Raw genomic sequence first — 21,595 nt, forward strand, 5'->3', positions numbered from 1 at the left:
AGTGGTAGAATATAATTATTTAAGCCATGGCAGTGAAAATAAAGATGGCTCAATCACGCGTTATGTCGAGCAATTCTCCTAGTAAACACATATTCGCCTGTTTATCACTGCACTGTGAAGGTCAAGTTCGGGTTTATTACCACATAACACAGGACAACTGACGTTAGAAAAACACATTTACTGCATCACAGATTGAGTGATGTGATTTTACTGTACATCACCAATGCAACCCCTCTCATCATGGTTGTGATTAAATACCCTTTAGTTAAATACACGTACACATGGTTAAATGGCATGAGACAGATCCCAGAAAAATAGTGAGATTATAATATATAATCATGATTGAGAGGCACCTTAAACAATTTATAAATAAAGTGAAGCACAATGAGATCTATAAGTGTGTGAATGGGAACATGGGAAAGGAATTCATGCTGATCAGAGTTTGAAAATCTTTTTGCAATACAATAGAGAATAATGTTTTGAGGTTTAACACTCTATTTAGATTTAATGTTATTCTTCTTTCAGGTTTAAAAGAGCTCTTCTCATGCGCTTATTGTATCTAGCTACTCAATGATCTTTTTGTCTGTTATGTGGTATTTTTAAATAAAATTTGGATGTTGTAAATAATAAGTGATATTTATTGTACTTTGTATGCTCACTTTTCACAGCCCCGAAAATTGATTGTTGTGCCGCAAAACACATGTTGGCTGTGACTGTATCAGAGTATAAATAACTATACATTGGACTTGTTCTTTGTTTTAAATGTGATTAAAAAGTCATCACTATAAAGAACATTTGGATAAAATGTACTTGTTCGTTCATAAACTTTATTAGGCTGTATAAAAAAAAACCATAAAAGTACATAGCTAACATCACACATTTCATACAAACATTGATGAATCCATAATATATAAAATATTAAATGAGAAGTATTTAAAACATGTTTAAAATAATAAGGACAAATAATATGATAAGTGGGGACTGCAATCAATAATATGAGCATGTAAAGATTCACTCTTCTAGGATCTTTTGGTACATCACCGTTTAGTTATTACAGTGTGATTTTCTAATCTTAATTGCATTCGTTATACATAGTGCAACATTATAACACACATGCGGGCTACCTTGTGAGACCAAAAAGTTCAGAGCTTTTCGGTGCGTTCGGATGTTCTGGGCAATAAGCATAAGTTTCAGGAAGCGGGCCCTAGGATTCTGATACACTTTACAAAATAGTAAAAGATGCAGAGTACCTTATCTGTAGAAAAGTGACTAGATGATGCACAATGCCGCATCTCAGCCTTGTCAACACAAAGCGGCGTTGAGTAATATTTACATATGTCAAATAGTGGTTTGCCCCCGCTTTCTTGTCCAGGGTCTTATAAAAAACCACAAGTGGTTTTTTCTCTTCGTCCTGATCGCGTTTAACGAGCCTAGATTGGAGAAAAGTTTGCTTGATCTTATTCCTGTTAAGTAACATAAACTGGTTGGTATCAGACCAAACGGACAAGTTGCTCAATTTGCCCAAAAGAGAGTTAATATAAGATAACCACAGTATTTTTAGGGTTTTATCGACCGTTAAGCAATCGAGAATAATTTATCTGGTAAAACTAACCTCATCCGTAGCTCACAATGATATCCAGATTAACAGGGGTTTGACCAGAAGGGTGTCATCTAGAAATTGCATGTTGACCTCAATGTGTACCATGGTGTTTGCTGTGCAAGGTGGCAGAAATGATAACCTTTCAAAAAATGTATTTTCCTCAATTTTCAGGGGATGGATATTCACATAACCCCACAAACCAGCTCCTTAAGCTGCCATTGGCAAGCCCTTTGCTATATATATGGTCACCATTTTCTTGATAGGACGACTACCCAATTTCGACACAAACTTAAAAATTCCTTGGGAGAACTTGCTCATTTTGGCCCTGATATTCAGTACATGCTGGGTCCATGAGCCACTGGCCACAAACGATATCTCCAGATACCAAAAGGATTTTACTATAATGATTGGGCTACTATCAATAAAAAATGTTCCACATGGTTTTCTTATCTGACCACACACCATAGTAAATGTTTTGGTTTTGTTGATAACCATTTTCCTTGAGGTCATGAATTCCCCAAATACATTAATCAGTTTCTGGAGTCCCACTTGTGTTCTGACTAGGAGTACAGTGTCATCTGCGTAAAGCAGTACTGGTATTGGAAGTCCTCCTGCCTTGGGGGCATCAGTCTGCAATGACTTAAGATGGCTGTCCACCCCATTAATTAAGAGTGAAAAAAGTAATGGGGCCAAAACACATCCCTGACGGATGCCTCGCCCTACTTTAAATTGTGGTGTACATTCTCCTTGGGGGCCAAAGCGTATCTGACACACTAGCTATTCACAGAGGCGTGAGAGAAGCCCAACGATCGGTCTTGGTGCACCTAGGGAAATCAACAGTACCCACAATAAATTGTGGTCGACCAAATCAAAGGCGCTGTTCAAATCAGCAAAACATAAATATAGGTTACCAGTCTTAGCCCTTGTGTATGTACCAATTAAAAGTTCAAGGTTGGTTCATTGTTCAACCGTACCCATTTCCTTCCAGAATCCAAACTGAGCCGTGGACAGAATCAAATTTTCTTGCACCCATTCGTCCAACCTTATCAATAATACTCTACACCTAACTTTTAGTGAGGAGTCTAGGAGTGAGATCGTATTTGGGGTCCGTTTTATCCCCCTTCTTATATATAGGTATGATGGTCAATGTCACCCATGAAGGCAGGATATTATATGTAGAAGCTGCATTAAAAACCCTGGTCAGGATAGGCCCCCAGAGGTCAGGTGCAGATTTAAATACATCAACTGGCCCCCCATCTGGACCAGGGGCCCGTCCCCCTGCACTAGTTTTTTATGGCCAGCTTGACTTCGGTAAGGACAATTTCTAGTTTTTCTATTCCCCCCCTCTTGTCATCCATAGAGGACTAAATACATCCTCACTATGCTCCTTAAAAATGTGTGAGAAATGTGCCACCCAGCTATCAAAGGGTATGAGATGCATAAACTCTGGATTATCATCATTTTTTAAATATGGGTCCTTCACCGCGTCCCAAAATAGCCTGGTGTTCTTATTTTTTGCTGCGAATGTAAGATTACCCCATGCTTCGTTCTGGAGTGATTTTAACCTGTTGGCCCTGGCCTGTTTACAGGACTTAATTATCACCGTGTCCCGCAGTGACCTATTCAAGGCATGTCTCAACCCCTGGAGTATTTTAGTGCATGCAAAAGGGAACCTTCGTATATTCTTCTTCCCAGCTCTATTTGGGTGGCGGGTAAGTAATAAGTTAATAGAGCAGGCAATTTGGCTAAAATTTTTAACTATCAAATTTGGGACAGTATCGTCCTGAAGGCAGTAATCGATTTCCACCACATTTTTTCCTACTATTGTTTGTAGCATAATGGTTGGATCAACCCCTTCCCCATTTAATCCTAATACCATTTGTCCTGCTTGCACTGATGTTATTTACAACTGGGAAAGTATGGTGCCTCTTATTCCAAAGATAGAGTGGTATTGTGATCAGGTTATGGTCACTTAGGGGGACCATTATGGGGATGAATATACCATGCAGCGCATTCGCTGATACTGAGATCAACAAATGGTCAATGATTGAAGTCGAGTTCCTACCCGTAAATGTAGGGACTATTTCACCCTTTGAATCCCTTTTGCACCTCAGTAGTTCAAGGTCATATTTGGAGACAATAAAATTGAAAGCTTCTCCATATTAATTGTGGCAAAAATGATCATGTCCCCGCCCATCCAGATTAGAAGACCCACATGACCAAGTATCACTTAGAGCACATGCTTGTGTGTTAAAATCTCCTGCCCAAATCTTCATATAGTTAGTATGTATAGCACTTAGGAAAATTTCCAGCTGATAGTCTATGTCATCACCGCCCTGTTACGTGTGATATCAAACACGTTATTGTAGAAGTTTATTATCACCAGGTCATTCTCTCCATTTTTCTTCAGCCGTAATATTTGGAAAAAAGTTTCGTGATTCATGATCTTCTTAACTTTGATTGGTGTTTTGTTGGCGATGAGGGTTAACAGCACCCCTTTCGCCCACTCTGCAAGTGGAGCTGTGGCTTCTGGGGAATATGAAGAGAACCCATCTACATGTATAGGTTTCAGGCACCATGTTTCTTGTAAGCACATTATTTCATATTTAGATATAAAATTATTCCTGTCAGAGTTTCCTAATTTATTCATAAGCCCATTCACATTCCATGTTGCAAAGCTAAGGAAACCACTCTCCGATCCATTAGCTGAGATCTTAGTTGGGGTTATAGTTACTGTTTTACTGTCGATCGGAATTTTAGCGTAATTAATTTTCCTAGGCTTGAGCTGTTCCCTACTAGACTTAGTAGCTTTGTTATTAACATTGGTGGTGACGTTTTTCTTCTGGACTCTAGTGGTCTCCCTGCTGTTATACTCTACTAAATTATCTGCCACATGAGTGATATAACCGAGTCAATCATTATCATCCATTGTGCTTAGTAATTGGAACCTGTTTGAAAGGGGTAGAGCCTGGGGACTGGTGTAAACTGATCTTAGGTTCTGTACTTTTTGGTGGTAAGCCTGGGTGCAGTTAAGGTTTGTAAGGTGACTGTGAAAAAAACCTAAAGGTAATATAACCATGCCATGGCCAGCCAAATGTTGTAAAGCTACCTTTGCATGAATATTACCGGCTATACTGGGGTTTCAGAAATTGATGATAATACAGTCCCCATCAGAGCTTTTCGTTTGTGGGCCCATCCACCTCATCCTATGTGTTAGAAGGATCTGGTCGGCGTTAGTAGGTAAGAACAGGTGTTTAGAGCTAAGCCAATGGACCACCTTGTTCATTAGGCCTTTTGTTGTTTCACTGGTGACATTTTCTAATGGGGGACATTTGCCAAGATGGCCCCATAAGTGCAACATGCTTGGGTGAGGTAGATATTTACTTGCTCTTGCGGGTGGTTAGGATTGATATATGTATGAATCCCCTTGTAGACTACATGATTTAGATTATCTGTAAGTGACTGAGTAAAATTAGTATGAAAGGCTCTGGATCCTACACTGGCAATCGTGTTTGGCCTTGGCTGGCTAGGGGCTACACTAATTGATGCACTTATCGTGGTTGATAGGTAGTCCCTTTCGCTGGATAGAAATCTGTGGAATTAGGGATTTCGGCCTGCACCTCCTTATTCCCCAGGGAATACCAGGGACGTTGCTGTAACCAATATTAGCACTTTCCAACCCTCCCTCCAGTTTGTCCAATTTCAACTATATCGGTACTAATAATTAATCGACGATATCAGTTAATTTGTCTCAAAAAGTTGTCCAGATGGCGTTATCCACATCATCAAGATGATTAAACAAATGCTGGGCTTTTGAAGGGGCCAAGTGAGTCTCAATTAAAGGCTCAGTTAGGTGTGTAGTGTTCTTTGCCTTCCGTTTGCATTTTACTACGGGCATAATGGTGGGAGGAGATGATGTTGAGTTTATATCCAGCGTAGATTCCACCCCCCTCTGACCAGGTTGTAAATCGGGGGCAACAAAGGTCCCCTGGTCCTCCATGGGTTTGTAACTCTGGCACTTCTTATCTATTGATGACCCCAGAGTTTGGTTCACCGTAGGCTCCATCACTTTGCCTCCCGCAGTTGGCCCAGGTCCACACAATGATAGACACCTTTTGGTCTGGTCAATCTCTTTAGTCAAAGCATCAACTGCGCACGCCAGAAAGGTGTCTATTGTGGTCTGTTTGGTGAGGACCCTTGGTTCGGCAGGTGCCTTGGACGAACCAGCCTTCCATTTGACCATATTTTAGCCCTCTGACACCCCGACACCCCTATTTGATTGTTAACAATGTCACTTACTTGTGGGTAGGGTAGTTTGGTCCTTAACCCCTTCAGCGCTGCGCGGATTCCCCCGCGGTGCTGAAGGGTTCGAGCGCGGGCGGGGCCATGACGGAACGGTTCCGTCATGAGCACAGCTCAACCGATGCTCATGACGGAACCGTTCCATCATGGGCATGGAAGGGGTTAATGGTAGTGCTTGGATCCACATACGAAAAAAATGTGGTCGCCCCCTCCTGTCGCTGCTTTCAGACACAAATATATTCCTCGATGGCCATTAGCAGAGTGAAGCTAGTTTGTGCTTGGTGTCATGACCCCTTATTCACATAGGGCCCTTCGTCCACAGGTCACACACTCAGAAAAAAATAAGAAAGGTCGAGAGACCAATGACCAAAGGGGATGTCCCAGCCCAGCCTCGGTTGACCGCAGACAGGCGCAGATGGGCCCGCCCATGGCCCGGGCACGCCAACACGTGTCCCCCGGTGCGACCTCTTAAGCGCCTCCTGGCGCGGGCTACACTGACATTGGTGGCGCACGCCTCTCGGCACTCGGCTGCAAAGAATGCTGTTGGCTGGAGTCCCCCTGCAACAGGCAGCGGTCTACCGTGCTGCAGGAGACCTGGGGACCTCTTAAGTGCATCCTGACGTGGGCTACACTGGCGTTGGCGGCGCTCAGCACTCAGCCGCAAAGGATGCTGGTGGCTGGAGTCCTCCAGCAATAGGCAGCAGTCTACCGTGCTGCAGGAGACCTGGGGACCTCTTAAGTGCATCCTGACGTGGGCTACACTGGCGTTGGCGGCGCTCAGCACTCAGCCGCAAAGGATGCTGGTGGCTGGAGTCCTCCAGCAATAGGCAGCAGTCTTGCGCGCTGCAGGAGACCCTGGGACCTCTTAAGTGCCGCCTGGCGTGGGCTACACTGACGTTGGCGGCGCACGGCACTCGGCTGTAAAGGATGCTGGTGGCTGGAGACCCCGGGCAACAGGCAGCGGTTTCCTGCACTGTGGGAGACCCCGGGACCTCTTAAGCGCCTCCTGGCATGGGATACACTGACGTTGGCAGTTCTCGCCACTCGGCCGCAAAGGATGCTGGTGACTGGAGTCCCCCGGCAACAGGCAGCAGACTCATAACAAGTAAAAAGCTTTTTTGAAAGAGGAATTTAGAAGATTTTTTTTTTCAATAAATGAAAAAGCAAAAATAGTGAAGGGTATGGGATAATCAATAAATAGTCAGTTGATAATTGTTCCCCACTGATGTGTAGGTATGCGGTATATTGGTATTGTATTACCATTGTTGAGGTGGGGGCATGGCATGACTCACTCAAGGCTTAGCCTCATGTGAGTTCTGGTACCTGTCAACATCTGCATATATATTATTTATGTAGTACATATGCAGATGCAGGCAGTGTAGTCCTGTGTTTATTACCATTGTGCAGTATGGACAGGGCCCGTAACTCAAAAGACCTCACATAGACACGTGGACATTAATAAAGGGATACAGAGATCGAAAGAGCAGCCCACAGATAGTGGGAGACTCCACATATTGGAAAACACTTGACAGATGGACAAAGAACAGAAGCAGGGCTACAGACCCAGGCAAAGTAGCACAGATCTCAGACAACTTTCAATGTCAAGAGGGTACATCAGAGGTAAATGATGCAAGTATCACCTAAGAATAAAGTGTAGCAGCCATGAGATGGATAATTCAAGTGCAGGCATAGAAATGCCTGTTTAGCAGGAGTGATGCTGGCTCACTGCCATATATTTCAAGTAATTAAGTCTGCACAGGATTGAACGTAACGGTTGTCTTGTTTTCTGATTGAGTGCGCTTTTATATCATCAATGCTTTCCACTGTTTATCGATACAATACGTTCGTCTATGTGTGTTGAACCTGTTGTATATAATGTTTGTGTGCCAGCCAGACTGAAACAGCTCATGTTGTCATCATTGTAATTCTGTGAGCTGGCGCTGAGCTGAAGGAGAATGCCAGTCGGAGGCAGCCGCAGCCGCTGCAGGAAAGAGCGGTGTGGCAGTGGGGCCGAGTGGGAGGATTTTGAGACAGGACGACAAGGGAAAATTAAAAACATAACTAATTTTTCCTCGTGGTCCTATCTCGAACCCCCCGCCCCAGCCGCCCCAGCCGCCCCAGCCGCCCCGCCACTGCTCTTACCTGCAGCGACTGCGGCTGGTTGGAGATCAATCTGGCAGCAGTAGGGACTAGGTAAAGGGTGGAGGCCAGGAGCTATAGATGGGAGGTCACGGACCCTGAAGATGCCTTCACACCAGTAGCCTATGGTAGTCCATACTTCTTAGAGTGGCAGCCAGGGCCTTTCTCGGCCTATCCTGTGAGAGGTCCAGGGTTTCTGAAACCATTAACCACCCCCCTTCCTTAGTTTCTTTCAGCGATAAGTGATTGGCGCCCTGGTGGATCATCAGGATTCAATATAATGCAGCACTGAGGCATCAGAGGCCTTTCTCTTTTCTGATTGCACAGATTTCGGCCTGCCGACACAGAAACGCACACAGCACGAGCAAACTGCCTGGAACGGCGGTTGAAGATACCCACAGAAAACAGTGGGCCTTATCGTAGACTGAACATAAGGAGCCCTTGAACCTCAAAGTAAAACTGGTCCATGTAGAGACACAATAGAGTCACAATAAAGTATCAATTAAAAGTAAACGTGACAACAAAGAAATACGTTAAAGTGAGACATACTGCTCACACTGAATTTATAAAATACATGCCTGGTGATTGGTAATATGGCAACACCCATGCACCACAAATTATGTTTTATTTCTGACAGACTCAAAGTTAGACACCAACTCACACCGAGTTATGTTCATGAGATGTCTAAACGCGTTTCAGGTTTAAACATAATGCTATTTCAGGTTTGGGGTAATTTACACGGGAAAAGGATGGCATAAATTTGAATGCCAAAAAGAGACTTTGGCTCTTATAATACACAGTCTACCTGTTTAGATATTTAAACAGGGACATGGCCTAGGAGGAAAATGGAGAGGATATAACTAATCTGCTACACCAACCCTGCTTTATTCCTGCATTTTCCTTTTTCTGTGCCTAAACTCTGGCCTGGTTACCAATGTTCTGGTGGGTGAATATCCACCAAAGCCTAGCTAGCCTAAATTAAACTTGAACTGTACACTTACAAGCAGCGCGATCGGAATGAGTTCGCACAGAAATCAGGTCACCGGAATGTCGGTTATTAGACGTAAAGCAAGCATAAGAAGCTGGCCCATCAGCTTGCATCAATGCAGACCGACTCCAACCATCAACTGCCATTAAGCAGCATGCCCAGCCAGAAAGCATGCATGCAACCAAACGCCGGCATGCTCACACAGATTCATTGTATACTAACAAGTAAGGAAACAATGAGAAGATGCAATAAAGGATACACCCCCCCCCCCTAAAAATAAACAATATAAAATTAAGACATGTACAGATCAGCAGTACAGTAATGAGTAAATATATAAACATGCGCCAAACATAAGGCACAAATGTCGCAATAACTAATCCACACAAAACATTCACGGAAAGAAATACACAAGACACAGCTTCCCTTTCTCTAGAAAAAATAATGTTATCCTTAAACTTCGAATGCCTGTAAATAAACAGGTTTCTTGGATACCCGCCCACCTCTGGTAGTGATAACAATATTGTTACAATGGTTGCTTCCCTTCTCATTATGACAGTGCACAGGAGTTAGAACCGCCTGAATAACCTCAGGACTTGCAGACAAACCAGAACAAGATAAAGAGGTTGATGGATTTGACACATTATGTGGAGCAATACACATAACAGTATCATGTTCAGAAACATCACATTACTGCAGCATACGATCACGAAGTATTGTATCCCCTGGCACACACAACTTCCTCATTATAATATCTTTTGGAAATCCTGAAGAGAAATCAAATTCCTCTTCCACAACCAACGCCCATCCACCAACTGTATAGTTGTGCGTGCAGCCTTTCTCACTTTAAATGGACCATTATAATGGAAATCCACTTTAGATTTCATGTTTTTTTTTTAAATATCCCAGATAGAAACATACATTTTAACGTTACTTAGACAAAAAGTCTGCCCGTGGTAATGTTTCATTTTGTTCTGTGCACCTTCTACTTTCAACCTAAGTTCATTATACTCGTATAATGTTTATCACCTTTGTGTTTAAGAAAGAGCTCCATTTTTACCAAACATAATTGTACACCAGTATATGTTACCAATTTAGGGGTTGGCTTCAAAGCAGAGATCTTGCTTAAAAACTCAATAGCTACCTGAGTGCTGATCTGATTTACAAATTCACCACCATATATTTAAACGCATCCAACAACTGAGAAATGGGTCCAGAAAACTCTTATGCTAACTCCATGGACGATCTGGAAAAGGAGTGGGCGCCAAAGGATACTATTTTGTCTTCCAGTGTTTTTTGGAGAGCAAACATTCCTCACAATTATCCACAAAATCCTCCACCTGCATGTCCATATAGGGCCACCAAAAATGATGCCTTAAAATTTTCTTAATGGACATAGCTCCCAAATGTCCGCAATGTGTCAAACCAATGATCTTAGACTTCAGGTTATCCGTAGGAGTACATTTACCAGCTCTGAGTAAAATCCCTGAGTCTCTAGAGAGCTGATATGCCATTTGACCATTGCAATGTAAATCCCCTTGTGAGTGCTTAAGCAGTGGCCATCCCTTGCTGCAATACTCAAACACTTTCACCAACTTAGGGGCATATTATCAAGGACGGCGTTAAAAATTACCCCCGGTTTAGCGGCAGAAAACTGCCACTAAAGCGGCGATAATGGGCTTGATAATATGCCCTGGAGAATTTCAATAGAAGTCCATGTTCTGGTGTGAACATGGGCTTCTATTGGAATTCTCCAGGGCACTGACATTAGTTCCTCCTGGTATGTATCTTATCTCAAAACTGTATTCTTGAAATTTTGACAGAATACGAATAAGTCTGGATGAAGCTGCAGACCATCCCTTTTCACCAAATAGACACACCAACGGCATATGAGCTGTACATAAGACACATTTTGTACCCCAGACATGTGTTGTATTTTTAAATGGCACATGCTAATGCTTCCCTCTCTATCCTACTGTATCTTTCGTCCACTCCCGAGAGTACTCTCGAAGCAAAAGCAATGGTATGTTCCTCAGTGCCAACCCTTTGGCAAAGAACATTACCTAGAGCCACAGCCTGCATCAGCCGATATGATCCACAAAGAACCACTGACGAAAGTCTTCAGTATCGGCACATTGGCCAGCATTCTTCTGATTTCCTCAAAGAATTGTTTGTGGTAATTTTCCCAAACAAATCTTTCATTCTTCCTCAATAGTTTTTTTAATGGTACCATGAGAGTTGCATAGCCACTTACAAACCTAGCATGGTAATCACTAAGGAAAATTAATGACTTCAGTTCATCTTTACTTTGTGAGTACGGTACATTTCTTAAAGACTTGATCAAATCCTCCTTAGATGTCACAGCTTCTGAAATTACACAGTGCCATAAATATTCAACACAATTGGTTAAGAATTTGCACTTATGACGCAATACTATCATCAAATGGTCACTAAGCATGAACAAAACCTTATTTAAAATACAATTATGTTGTTCAATGGTTATAGAAAAATTTAAATATCATCTTGGAAGGCTTGTGCTCCAGAAACATCCTTGAACAAACAATATATCAGCTTCTGGGATACATTAGCCGGGAACGCTAGTCCAAACGATAAACACAAGTATCTAAATGCTCTAAATGGAGAAATAAATGTGGTTAGAACTTGAGACTCTTTTTCAAAGGCACCTGATGATACACTGCCTTGAGGTTTCTATTGCTGAAATACTTTGCTCCCCCTAAAGTCATCTATAACTCATGAATTTTGGGTAGTGGATGGCAGTCCACTACAATGTTCTTTTTTAATGAACGTAAATCGTCACATAGATGAATATTACAATTATTTTCTTCGCCATCACCACTGAACTGACCCATTTGGCCGCATTCACAGGCTCGATAATCCTGTCCACAACCAATTGATCCAAATGTTTTCTCAACTCTTCCCTGATACACGAAGGTGCATCCCGTATCTTGTGCGCAACAGGTATCACATACTGTTTTAAAATAATCTCATGCTCGGACCCCTTCACAGTACCTATTTTGTATTTAAAAACATGTGGGTATTTGTTAAGGATAGCCTCCACATCACAAATATTGTTATCCACTCTGCCCACCAATATAATGGAAACTCTGGTACCAGGCGTTTGCACCATACCCAATCTTCCTTGGTCAATCCATTCTAAGATATCTTTGTGTTTCACAGCATACTTTTTGGTGTGAATCATTCTATCACGGAAATGCAATTCTCCCTCAGAAAACCCCATTGTCTCAATTTCTGTGTCCCCTATGCCACAGCTCTAATGACCGCTACGTTTAGTTGCATAAAGTTCTGAATGTTCCCTCAGATAACATTGTCACAGGGTAACCAGAATTCACCATACTATTCACCTCAACATTTCCCACACTCACATCACAGTACAGTCTATTCTTACCAGCGAGTTCACCAGCATCCAGTTTCACATCCACTGTCAAAATAGTAGTAGTAGCATTATTGCTGATTTCCTGCCAGCAACACTGCCCTCTTCTTGTTGCTCGATCTCAAAAATGCAACTTACTTTCACACCACTGCACATACTCTAACACACCTTCATAAACTGACCTACTTCATTACATTTGCTTCACCTTTTTATCCTGGAGCTGAACACTTTACATTGTTACCGAAATGATAATGTGAGCCACACCTAAAACATGCTCCCGCACGTAATAAAGCATTACCGGTTCTACCAGCATCCTGTTTTTTGACCAAACTAACAGCAACTGACCAGCATTTCCAATCATTTAACAGACTGAACGTTTTATTCTCTTTGCTATTTTTATCGTTTGGTCAAGAGTGAGATTAGTACTGAACAATAAGTGCTCTTGTACGTTTTTTACATGGCAATGCAAAACAATTTGTAGTTAGAGTCTCTTTTCAGCTACAACATATTCATTCAAATCCCCCATCACCTGAATCCTCGCCTGGTGGTTGCATTTGGGGCAGATGGTCAAAAATTAATTGTCCTTCATTCCCTAAACAGTTGAAAAACAGGGACACTTTTCTCACTGGTGAATAGCCACATGCATCGATGGCTGTCAAATATTTTTGGAAAGCCCGAAACCATCTTTTCCATTCTAGTACTGGCTTCCCAGGATTCATTAAAAAATGTGGAGGTTGTTGAACGTGACCACTACAGGCCATCCTATTTAACTCGGTGATGACTGAAACCCAAAAACATAAAAATAGCACCCAGAGTAGTACAAAATGTGACTGCTGAGAAGGCAAGATCCACAAATACAACATGTAATACAGTCAAGACAAAATTAAAACCAAACTGCATAATATTTCTACAAAGTCAATGTGCAGAACTGGCAAAATCTTTTGCAAGCCCCACTTTAAAGATTTCCTCATAGCTTTTTGTACGCCCATCATATAAGTTCACTATCTCACAAGCGACCTCTTTAAAACATGCGCATGGTCACACAAAACAGTGGCATATTTGCACAGCAATACAGTTGACCAAAGTATTGTATGCAAGATGGCCGCCACGTTTCCGTAACACCACACAACGTAGCGTGTCACAGAAAGATGAGTCCGCTACTACAAAGGCAGCTTCCTTCAAGTTAGCCAAAGATTGAAGTTGACGTGTAGCCGGAGGAGTCACGTAGTTGGTTGCCCGATGAATGAAGTGCAGAGGCAGGCTTCGTTGTCACCAAATCCCGTAGAGTACAATTCTTCCCAAAAATCACTGCTCCAACCGCGGTCACCACAGGAGCAGACAGGAACACGCTTGTGCTAGAATCTAGCTCTTGAATCTCTTAAGATTCAGCAAGGAGCTTTAAAACAACCGTGGACAGCAGTACTGCATCCTGCAGCGGTTAGACACCATCGAGGGCCGGCTCACCACGATGGAGCAGAGCCTGGACCAGCTCCGGACCAACATCCATATTGCCCTCTTCTAGCCCTTTTTTAATTTGGTTGCTTTGGTGGGAGGCATTTGTTGTTTCTGGGTGGAGAGGATGGGAAGGGAGTTGAGACTGAAGAGACTTTTTATTGGACATTTTGAGTTTTGGGGCTTGGGTCAGTTTTGTTTGGGGATAGGTGTGGGCATGTTACTTGGGTGGAGAGGGTGGATTTCTTCTAAATAAATAAAGTGGAAAACAACTTTTTAAAATCAAAATGTATGCCTGAAGTAGTTCCTTTTACTTTTACTTTGCACTTGTTAGAAATGGGGGTCTTTAGTTGGCAGAGGTATGTACCTTTGTCCATATAGGGACTCTTGCTTCTAGTCAGGGTAAGGCGGATACACTTTAGATAACCCCTGCTTACCCCCTGCGTAGACTGGCACAAGCAGACAGACTTATTCCAAAGGCAATGTGTAAAGTATTTATACTCAAAACACACAGTAATACAGTGATAACACCACAAATGGACACCGCACCAGTTTAGAAAAATAAAGTCTCTTTATATAAACTCAACAAGATCAACAGGGCAAAATCCAACATACAGGTAATGAAATACGACTTTAAAACAGTTATTGCAAAAATAGGACTTGTAGAAAAGAATTAGCTCCACTTGGGGCTATTGCGACGTCATGAAAGCAATAAATCCAAAGTATGGTGCTGACCCAGAGGAGAGCAGCATCAGGCACGGACTCACATGGATCCCCCAAAAAACAGTACCATGGAAATGAAATCTATGACGATGCTCAGCGTCATGGAGGTGCGGCCTTGATGATGAGGTAGAGGCCCGCTTCCTGGCTACCACGGTGGAGGCGAGGCATCGTGTCTGCGAGAAGGCGACGTGTCGAGTCCAGGACAGGGGAAGACGGTTGCGTTGGTGGTGAGACGTCGGTTCCGGTGATGATGCAAAGTCAGCGAGTTCGTGGAGTCACCCTCAACGGTTATCGGTACCGCAATAACAAGATGCAGGCACTGGCGATGACGGAGTCGCACCGAGTGCTGGCGTTGGGCACGGCCGATAACTGCAGGTGTCAGTGGGCGTCGAAGGGTGTTAGAGCTGAGTGGCACGCAGAGCGGTGCATCGTTCACTTTATGAGCAGTGCCCCAGGCCTTGGTGCTGGTCGAGGCATCGCAGCGACGTCGCTAATGACATCGGAAACAGGGTTCAATCTCCAGGGGTCCAAAACTGGAATAGGCACCTCCTGGCAGGTCCGACCTCTCAGCAAGAGGGTACAGGAGAGACGGGGGTGAAGTCTTTGTGTCCCTGAGACTTCAGAACAGGAGGCCAGCACACTTCAGGCCCTTGGAGATCTTCTTCATGCAGGTTCAAAGCAAAGTTCTAGTCTTTGTCTTCTACTTGACAGAAACAGAAACTGCAGGCCAACCCCACACAGCATAGAGCAAAGGGGCAGTACTCCTCCTCACAGTTTTTTACTTGGCAAAGGTTTCTCTGGAGTCTAGGAGTAATTTAAAGTTCTGGTGTTTCAGGTGTAATACTAATACCCCAAAATGTCTTTGTTCTCTCTGTGCAAGGGTCTCTGAACCCAGTCCAAACCATTTCTGTCCTCACTGGTGCAGTATGACCACAGGGGATGGAGACAGCATTGTGCAAGAGAGACAGACCCTATTCAGGTGCAAGGAAATCTCCTTCCACTACTCTAAATTCAGCCGAGGTTTATTCAGCTCAGTTCTGAGTCATCCAGGAAGGGCCAGGCACACCACAACCCCCCAGTGGCTGTCTACAGTGAATGCAAATCCACAGCCCATGTCACTCCAAAACAAGACAGTCAATACACAACAGGCAGAGGCACACAGAATGGTTAAACAAGAAAATGCCTACTTTCTGAAAGTGGCATTTTCAAACAGACAATTTAAAAACCATTTTTACTAAAATATGTGTTAATAAATTCTGAGTTCAGAGAGCCTAAACTTTATTTCTCTATCTTGTCCCAATAGGAAGTTACACTTGTAAGATATTACACATTAACTCCCATGCTATCCTATGAGGAAAGAGGGCCTTTCAATAGTGAAAAACAAAATTTACAGTATATCACTATCAGGACATGTCACACACACCAGTGCATGTCCTACCTTTCACATACACTGCACTCTGCCCAAGGGGGTACCTCAGGCCTACCTTAGGGGTGCCTCACATGTAAGAAAAAGGAAGATTAGGGCCTGGCAAGTGGGTGCACTTGCCAGGTTGACATGACAGTTTAAAACTGCGCACAGACACTGCAGTGGCAGGTCTGGGATACCTTTTCAGGGCTACTCATGTGAGATGCACAAGCTGTGCTGTAGGCCCACTAGTAGCATTTGATTTACAGGCCTTGGCACACTTAGTACGCTTTACTAGTGGCTTACTAGTAAATCAAATATGCCAATCAGGAGGAACCAATCATGATAAAACTTAACACAGAGAGCATATGCACCTTAGCACTGATCTGCAGTGGTAAAGTGGCCAGAGTCCTAAAACCAACAACACCAGGTTAGGAAAAAATAGGAGGCAGAAGCCAAAAGCTTAGGGATAACCCTGCAAAAAGGGCCAGGTCCAACAGCACTTCTGCTTTCAAGTAGTTTTACGTAGTCTGCTTATGTGCTTGTTACTTAAGAGAGAGCGTCTAGGCTTATACTACTCTGATTATCTTGACCATTATCGGGAATGCTGCCATGATGACCTAAATTGTGTACAACTATCTAGATAAAAAACAGTAGCAGTTAATTCATTTCTTACTAAGTTAAAATTCATCCATACTAGTTGTCTTACCTGAATATACATACAGCAATAAAAGGGGAGGCATCACAACTTCACAAGCGAGGTCCCCCTTCCAGTTCCACCAGGTGAGCTCCAACTGTAGGATTGATCTGAATGATTGATTATCCAATGTAGGTAACTAAATGGAAGTAGAAGTGCTGAGTAAGTGGGTTGTATATTTATCAAAGATTTACAAGAATTGACACCACCTGATTACTACGTGATGACACAATGAAATTCCTTATTGTACTGAAATAGAAAAATTTGCCATACTAGTAAGATTGGGCTAATGTGGAGCTAGCATTATTATGTGTGAAATCGTGAAGTTATAAAAAATGGACCCAAAGTCAGGAGTAGACAGGCTTAGGTTAGGCTATTACAGTTAGGCAACATAAGGCATGAACGATGATGCTGATGACTGATGTTCTTCATTCTACAGTTAAAAAATATATGGATAATTTTTAATGCGTGGATTGGTAATGGGCTGGTGTGGGCTACTGCTTAGAAGATTCTACAGTAAGTTGGTGTTGCTTTCACCACATCCGCAACACCAAGTGTTTGATTCATTAAGGGTGTAATTTAAGCCACACCTCAATAAATCAAACAGCCTCGGGAAGTGGGTTAGGGGTTTGATGAATGGATGGGTAATAGGATTTGGCAAAAGGTTTGACAAAGACTACAACACAAGGCCAACATTCATCTGGGCAATAAGCAGCAGCACATCATTCACCATCAATCGGTTGTTAGAAGGAAACAAAGGAATGAGTATGACAGAGTACAGGTAAATGTTCTGCAAACGGTCCTTCTGCCCCCGAGACCCAATTTATTAGATTAATAAATGTTCTGTCTTTTACGTTGGAGAGTGAACCCACCCACCCACTTCTCTTAGTTAATATGATTTTTAAAATAACAAGCATTTGCAGTGTAATCGGTCTCACCTTTGGGACCTTATATATATATATATATATATATATATATATATATATATATATATATAGCTATGCGGCACATTAGCCTAGGTGCTGAAACATCTACTGTTCTTTAACATGGACGGAAAGTAAGCACCAAACTGCATGACACGCCATGTATGGGAACACATGGAGAGAAATATTGCTTTTCAACGGGAAATGGTATAGTCCTAAGCTCTGTTTTTAATATAAAATCAGGGCCATCAGTGGTCATATCACTGAAAATACAAGATTTGAAAAAGGTTATTATTGTCTATGGGTGCTCGTGGAAGACAATTTCTATGGACTGGAATCTACAGAATGCTAAAGTAATTCTGGTATTTTACTGAGCTCTGCTGATCGTTTTCTATCAAGAAAGTTAAATAGAGACAGTTGAACAGAAAGAAAAAGTCCCTATGCGGAAGCAGACAAGTCCTAGAGCTGATCTCCACAGCCCACAAAGTACATCCACATATAAGTCTGCACTGGTCTGGTAGGCAAGCAGGAGTGTTGTTGAGCACAGCTAGCTTTCACCTTTTGTTCGTGAAGGAGACTAAAAGAATGCCTGCAGATTGTAAAAGAGAAACTGTATTTTAGAGTCAAGGAGAAGGACAGAAGGAAGGTAAGCTTCATGAGTAGTGTTTCTGGAAAACTCAGGAGGCAGAGCAAAAAAAACAAAAGAGGGTCTCAGAGTATCACTTTTGCCACAAGTCCAATACACACACACACACACACGCACACACACACACACACACACACACACATGCAGAGCAGCATTTCACAAACGCACCTCACTCTATTACACACAGCTGAGTACTAGGCCTCATACTCTTCATTTACCATTGAACTGAAGTTGATACTCGATAACTTCCTGCTTCTAACTGTTGATGAGGTAGTCCTGCAGCTCCCGCCCTGAGATCTTGCTTGATACTCCTCCTGACTCCGAGTAACACCGTATCAGACCAGTCATCATCATGATGAATCTTGATGACCCGAGCAAGATGGACGTGGAGTGCACTGCTGATGAAGAACAAATAGAGAAACAAAATTGTGGTATTTTCAATAGGATTTTGTATGGTAACTTAAGGGACTGTTCTTGTCTCTGATTAACCAGAAAAATGGAGAACACCCTGCAATTAAATCTGGCAGAGTGTGAAAGGGCTGATTACCTACAGGGGAAATAATGAGCACCCATCACTCGAGCTCCAAACAATGTAAATTAATAGTCATCCCAAAAAATTTCCTATATTACAGTTCAACACACCCTCCCTCACTGTCCGACCCCACATGAATCATCAGTCAACTTAAATCATCAGTCAACTTAAATCATCACTCACGCAATCAGTCACTCACTGTTTCAATAGTTGAAGTTGCCTCATCCAATCCAAGCTTGGGAAGTTCAGGTATTTGGTATTCAATCATCTTTGATGCAGGCAACACATTGGAATTTGGTATTGGCCGGCAGTCTTGTAGATAATAAATGATTTATTGGGACAGCCCTGCTAAGTGATGTCAAAAGCAATAGGTATTAGGCACTAGGAATGTGAGGGGGCAGGCATTGTCCCCAATGTACTGAAGGAATTGAGGAGGCAAAGAATACGAACCAGGATGTGACGGTCCGCGGGAAAAGTTTAGAGACCAGCACGGACTATATCCACACCTCTACATATACAAAACAATATATTCCGAGGGTCTATTAACACCACCTACAACTTATGGTGACGTGTGCCAATAGTGCACCAGAAACGTGACCTACACAGGAAGTCCTAACTTAAAGGACGGAATCCCATCACTCACCGAAGTGACATGCTTCATCATCTGGGATCTCCTCCCGGCTGTAACTCCTAGTACAGCCGAGGGCTACAGCCCCCTCACTTTGAGGGAGGAGCTCTGGGATGTTTTATTGATGTTATCCCTAACTAAGGGTTACTAAAACCCAGGATGAAGAGCTGTTAATGTTGTATGTAAGTGATGAGTGCAGTGCAATCTAATGTGAAAATGTGAAAAGTGGGCTAAAACTAACTATTAGGAGAAAAAGACTTAATGGTTATCTCTTGACGTTAGGATTAAAAACAGTGCAAAATACAGCTTTAACACAATAATTGCAACGGTGGTCTACATGTTTTGGCTATCATGACCTAACAAGTGTCTAACCTTCTTCAGGACTTAGATGTTAAGTGCTACTGCGTTATGTGTACTCGAAAATACGTGTCACCAAAAAAAAAATGAATGGAACCAATACAACCTACACCACACAATTTCTCTGATGGAGGCTCATGGTGTACTAGTCAACCTGTGCAGAAAAAGATGATGGACATCAATTAATCATATGTCAGTGAAGATTATGCGTAAGTCAGTTAGTAACACCAAGTTTACTATGTCCAATGGAAACCTACCCGTGAATTATGAGTAAGGAACATCACCTCACCTGGCAGCAGCTCAGGGCGCGAGGCACCGCTCAGAAAAGAGTATCAAACAGTGAAAATATCAGATCCAATTAGGTGATCTGTTTATATCAAAGAGTGAAAACATCAGATCCAATTAAGTGATCTGTTTATATCAACAACTTGTGACTAATAGAAAGGCTTTGATAGAAAAAAAACAATATAACAACCATGAAAGGAAACTACAAGTATGATACTGATGTCAAGAAATGAAATTAAAATGAAATCATAGTTCAACTACAATGTGTGTATCAGGTATGTAGTTGTCTATTGTTCAATGTCATAAGGTGAATAGTGAATAAGACAGTGAATAGACATAAGCCTTAATCAAAAAAATGATCAGAGAGAAAACATAGACTATATCTCTATGCTTATAATGGGGTAATAATCAGAGATGTCATTTTTTACTAACCCCAAGAAAATACCTTCCACACGACTTTATTTCTGCATGATTGGAAAAACCGGATCATTGATAATCAGAGGATAGCGGTGTAACCTAAACAAGTGTATGAATGAAAACTGAACGCTGCCTACGAAAGCATCAGTTAGCACATGATGTTGGTAATACTTCTCTGGTATCTCATGAAAAGAAATACGGTAAGTTGTAAACTAACACCCATTGTCTGTGATTGTAAGGTTGCAAGACATATGGGCGGCTCAAATGTAGGAAACTCTTTGAAAAGCAAGCGCATTGCATGTTCACGCAGTTACTAGCCTGTATGGTCATAAGTCAATAATGACGACAATTGTTAAAACTATCACGCTGCTGCTTACGATAAGGACATAGTTATTGAGGGCAGCTTAAATCTCCAAAAAGACATTATGCGTCACTAATGGAGCAGATAACGTGCAAGCCTGTTATTGTCTCATCGCACAGTGCCTCTTAACAACAAAAAAAGAGTTAACAGTACAAATGGCACCAATTGCACTTACGAGGCAGGAGCACAGCACATATCTTGCAGATCTATATGTTTATGAACTGCCGAGTTTGGGAGGGCTTACCTCTCAGTTGGTACCCCGGGCTATGCAAGGCTGCAACCGGAGGCACCGTGTCAGGTTCCTGCCTTCCATTTTATTCAACTGAAGTTCTGATTCACCCATAGTCCTTCCGGAAATGATGTAACTGAGCTCATGAGGTAACTGGGAAATGTAGTTGTTTGCAAGACAATACTGACGATCTCGTGATTGATTAATTAGATTACGGCAGCATATATATGATGCTAATCTGGTTTAACAATTCTATTGATATTTTATAGACATCGATTTTTCAAAGTGAGTAAAATGCTAAATAAAGCATTGAAAAAGCGTATTAGCCAATCGTTTGTGTAGCTGGATTTTACATCATGGTACCATAAAGTTACCAGTGATTGAATGAGCACATAAAAAGTGCCGCACGGCTGCATTAAATAAATGCATATAGAAAATGGCTGAATACAAGGGCAAAGTGAAGAGCTAGTGTCATTTATGGTTTGAAAAACACATATCTAAG

The 21,595-nt window shown here is 42.3% G+C and overlaps 1 long non-coding RNA gene across 1 annotated transcript in view; it reads right to left on the minus strand.

Moving 5' to 3' along the window:
* Nucleotides 1-21,187, minus strand: part of LOC146855191 (uncharacterized) — a 240,125-nt gene extending 218,938 nt beyond the window's left edge. The window contains exons 1-3 of the long non-coding RNA XR_014981285.1: nt 21,109-21,187; nt 18,503-18,682; nt 16,728-16,854 (exon numbers count right to left, since the gene is read on the minus strand). This is a non-coding gene — a long non-coding RNA (uncharacterized LOC146855191). The remainder of the gene's footprint in view (nt 1-16,727; nt 16,855-18,502; nt 18,683-21,108) is intronic.
* Between the last annotated feature and the right edge of the window lie 408 nt (nt 21,188-21,595).

Source organism: Triturus cristatus, chromosome 4_1 (genome assembly GCF_964204655.1).
Source record: "Triturus cristatus chromosome 4_1, aTriCri1.1, whole genome shotgun sequence".
In the NCBI taxonomy this organism is placed as follows: Eukaryota; Metazoa; Chordata; class Amphibia; order Caudata; family Salamandridae; genus Triturus; species Triturus cristatus.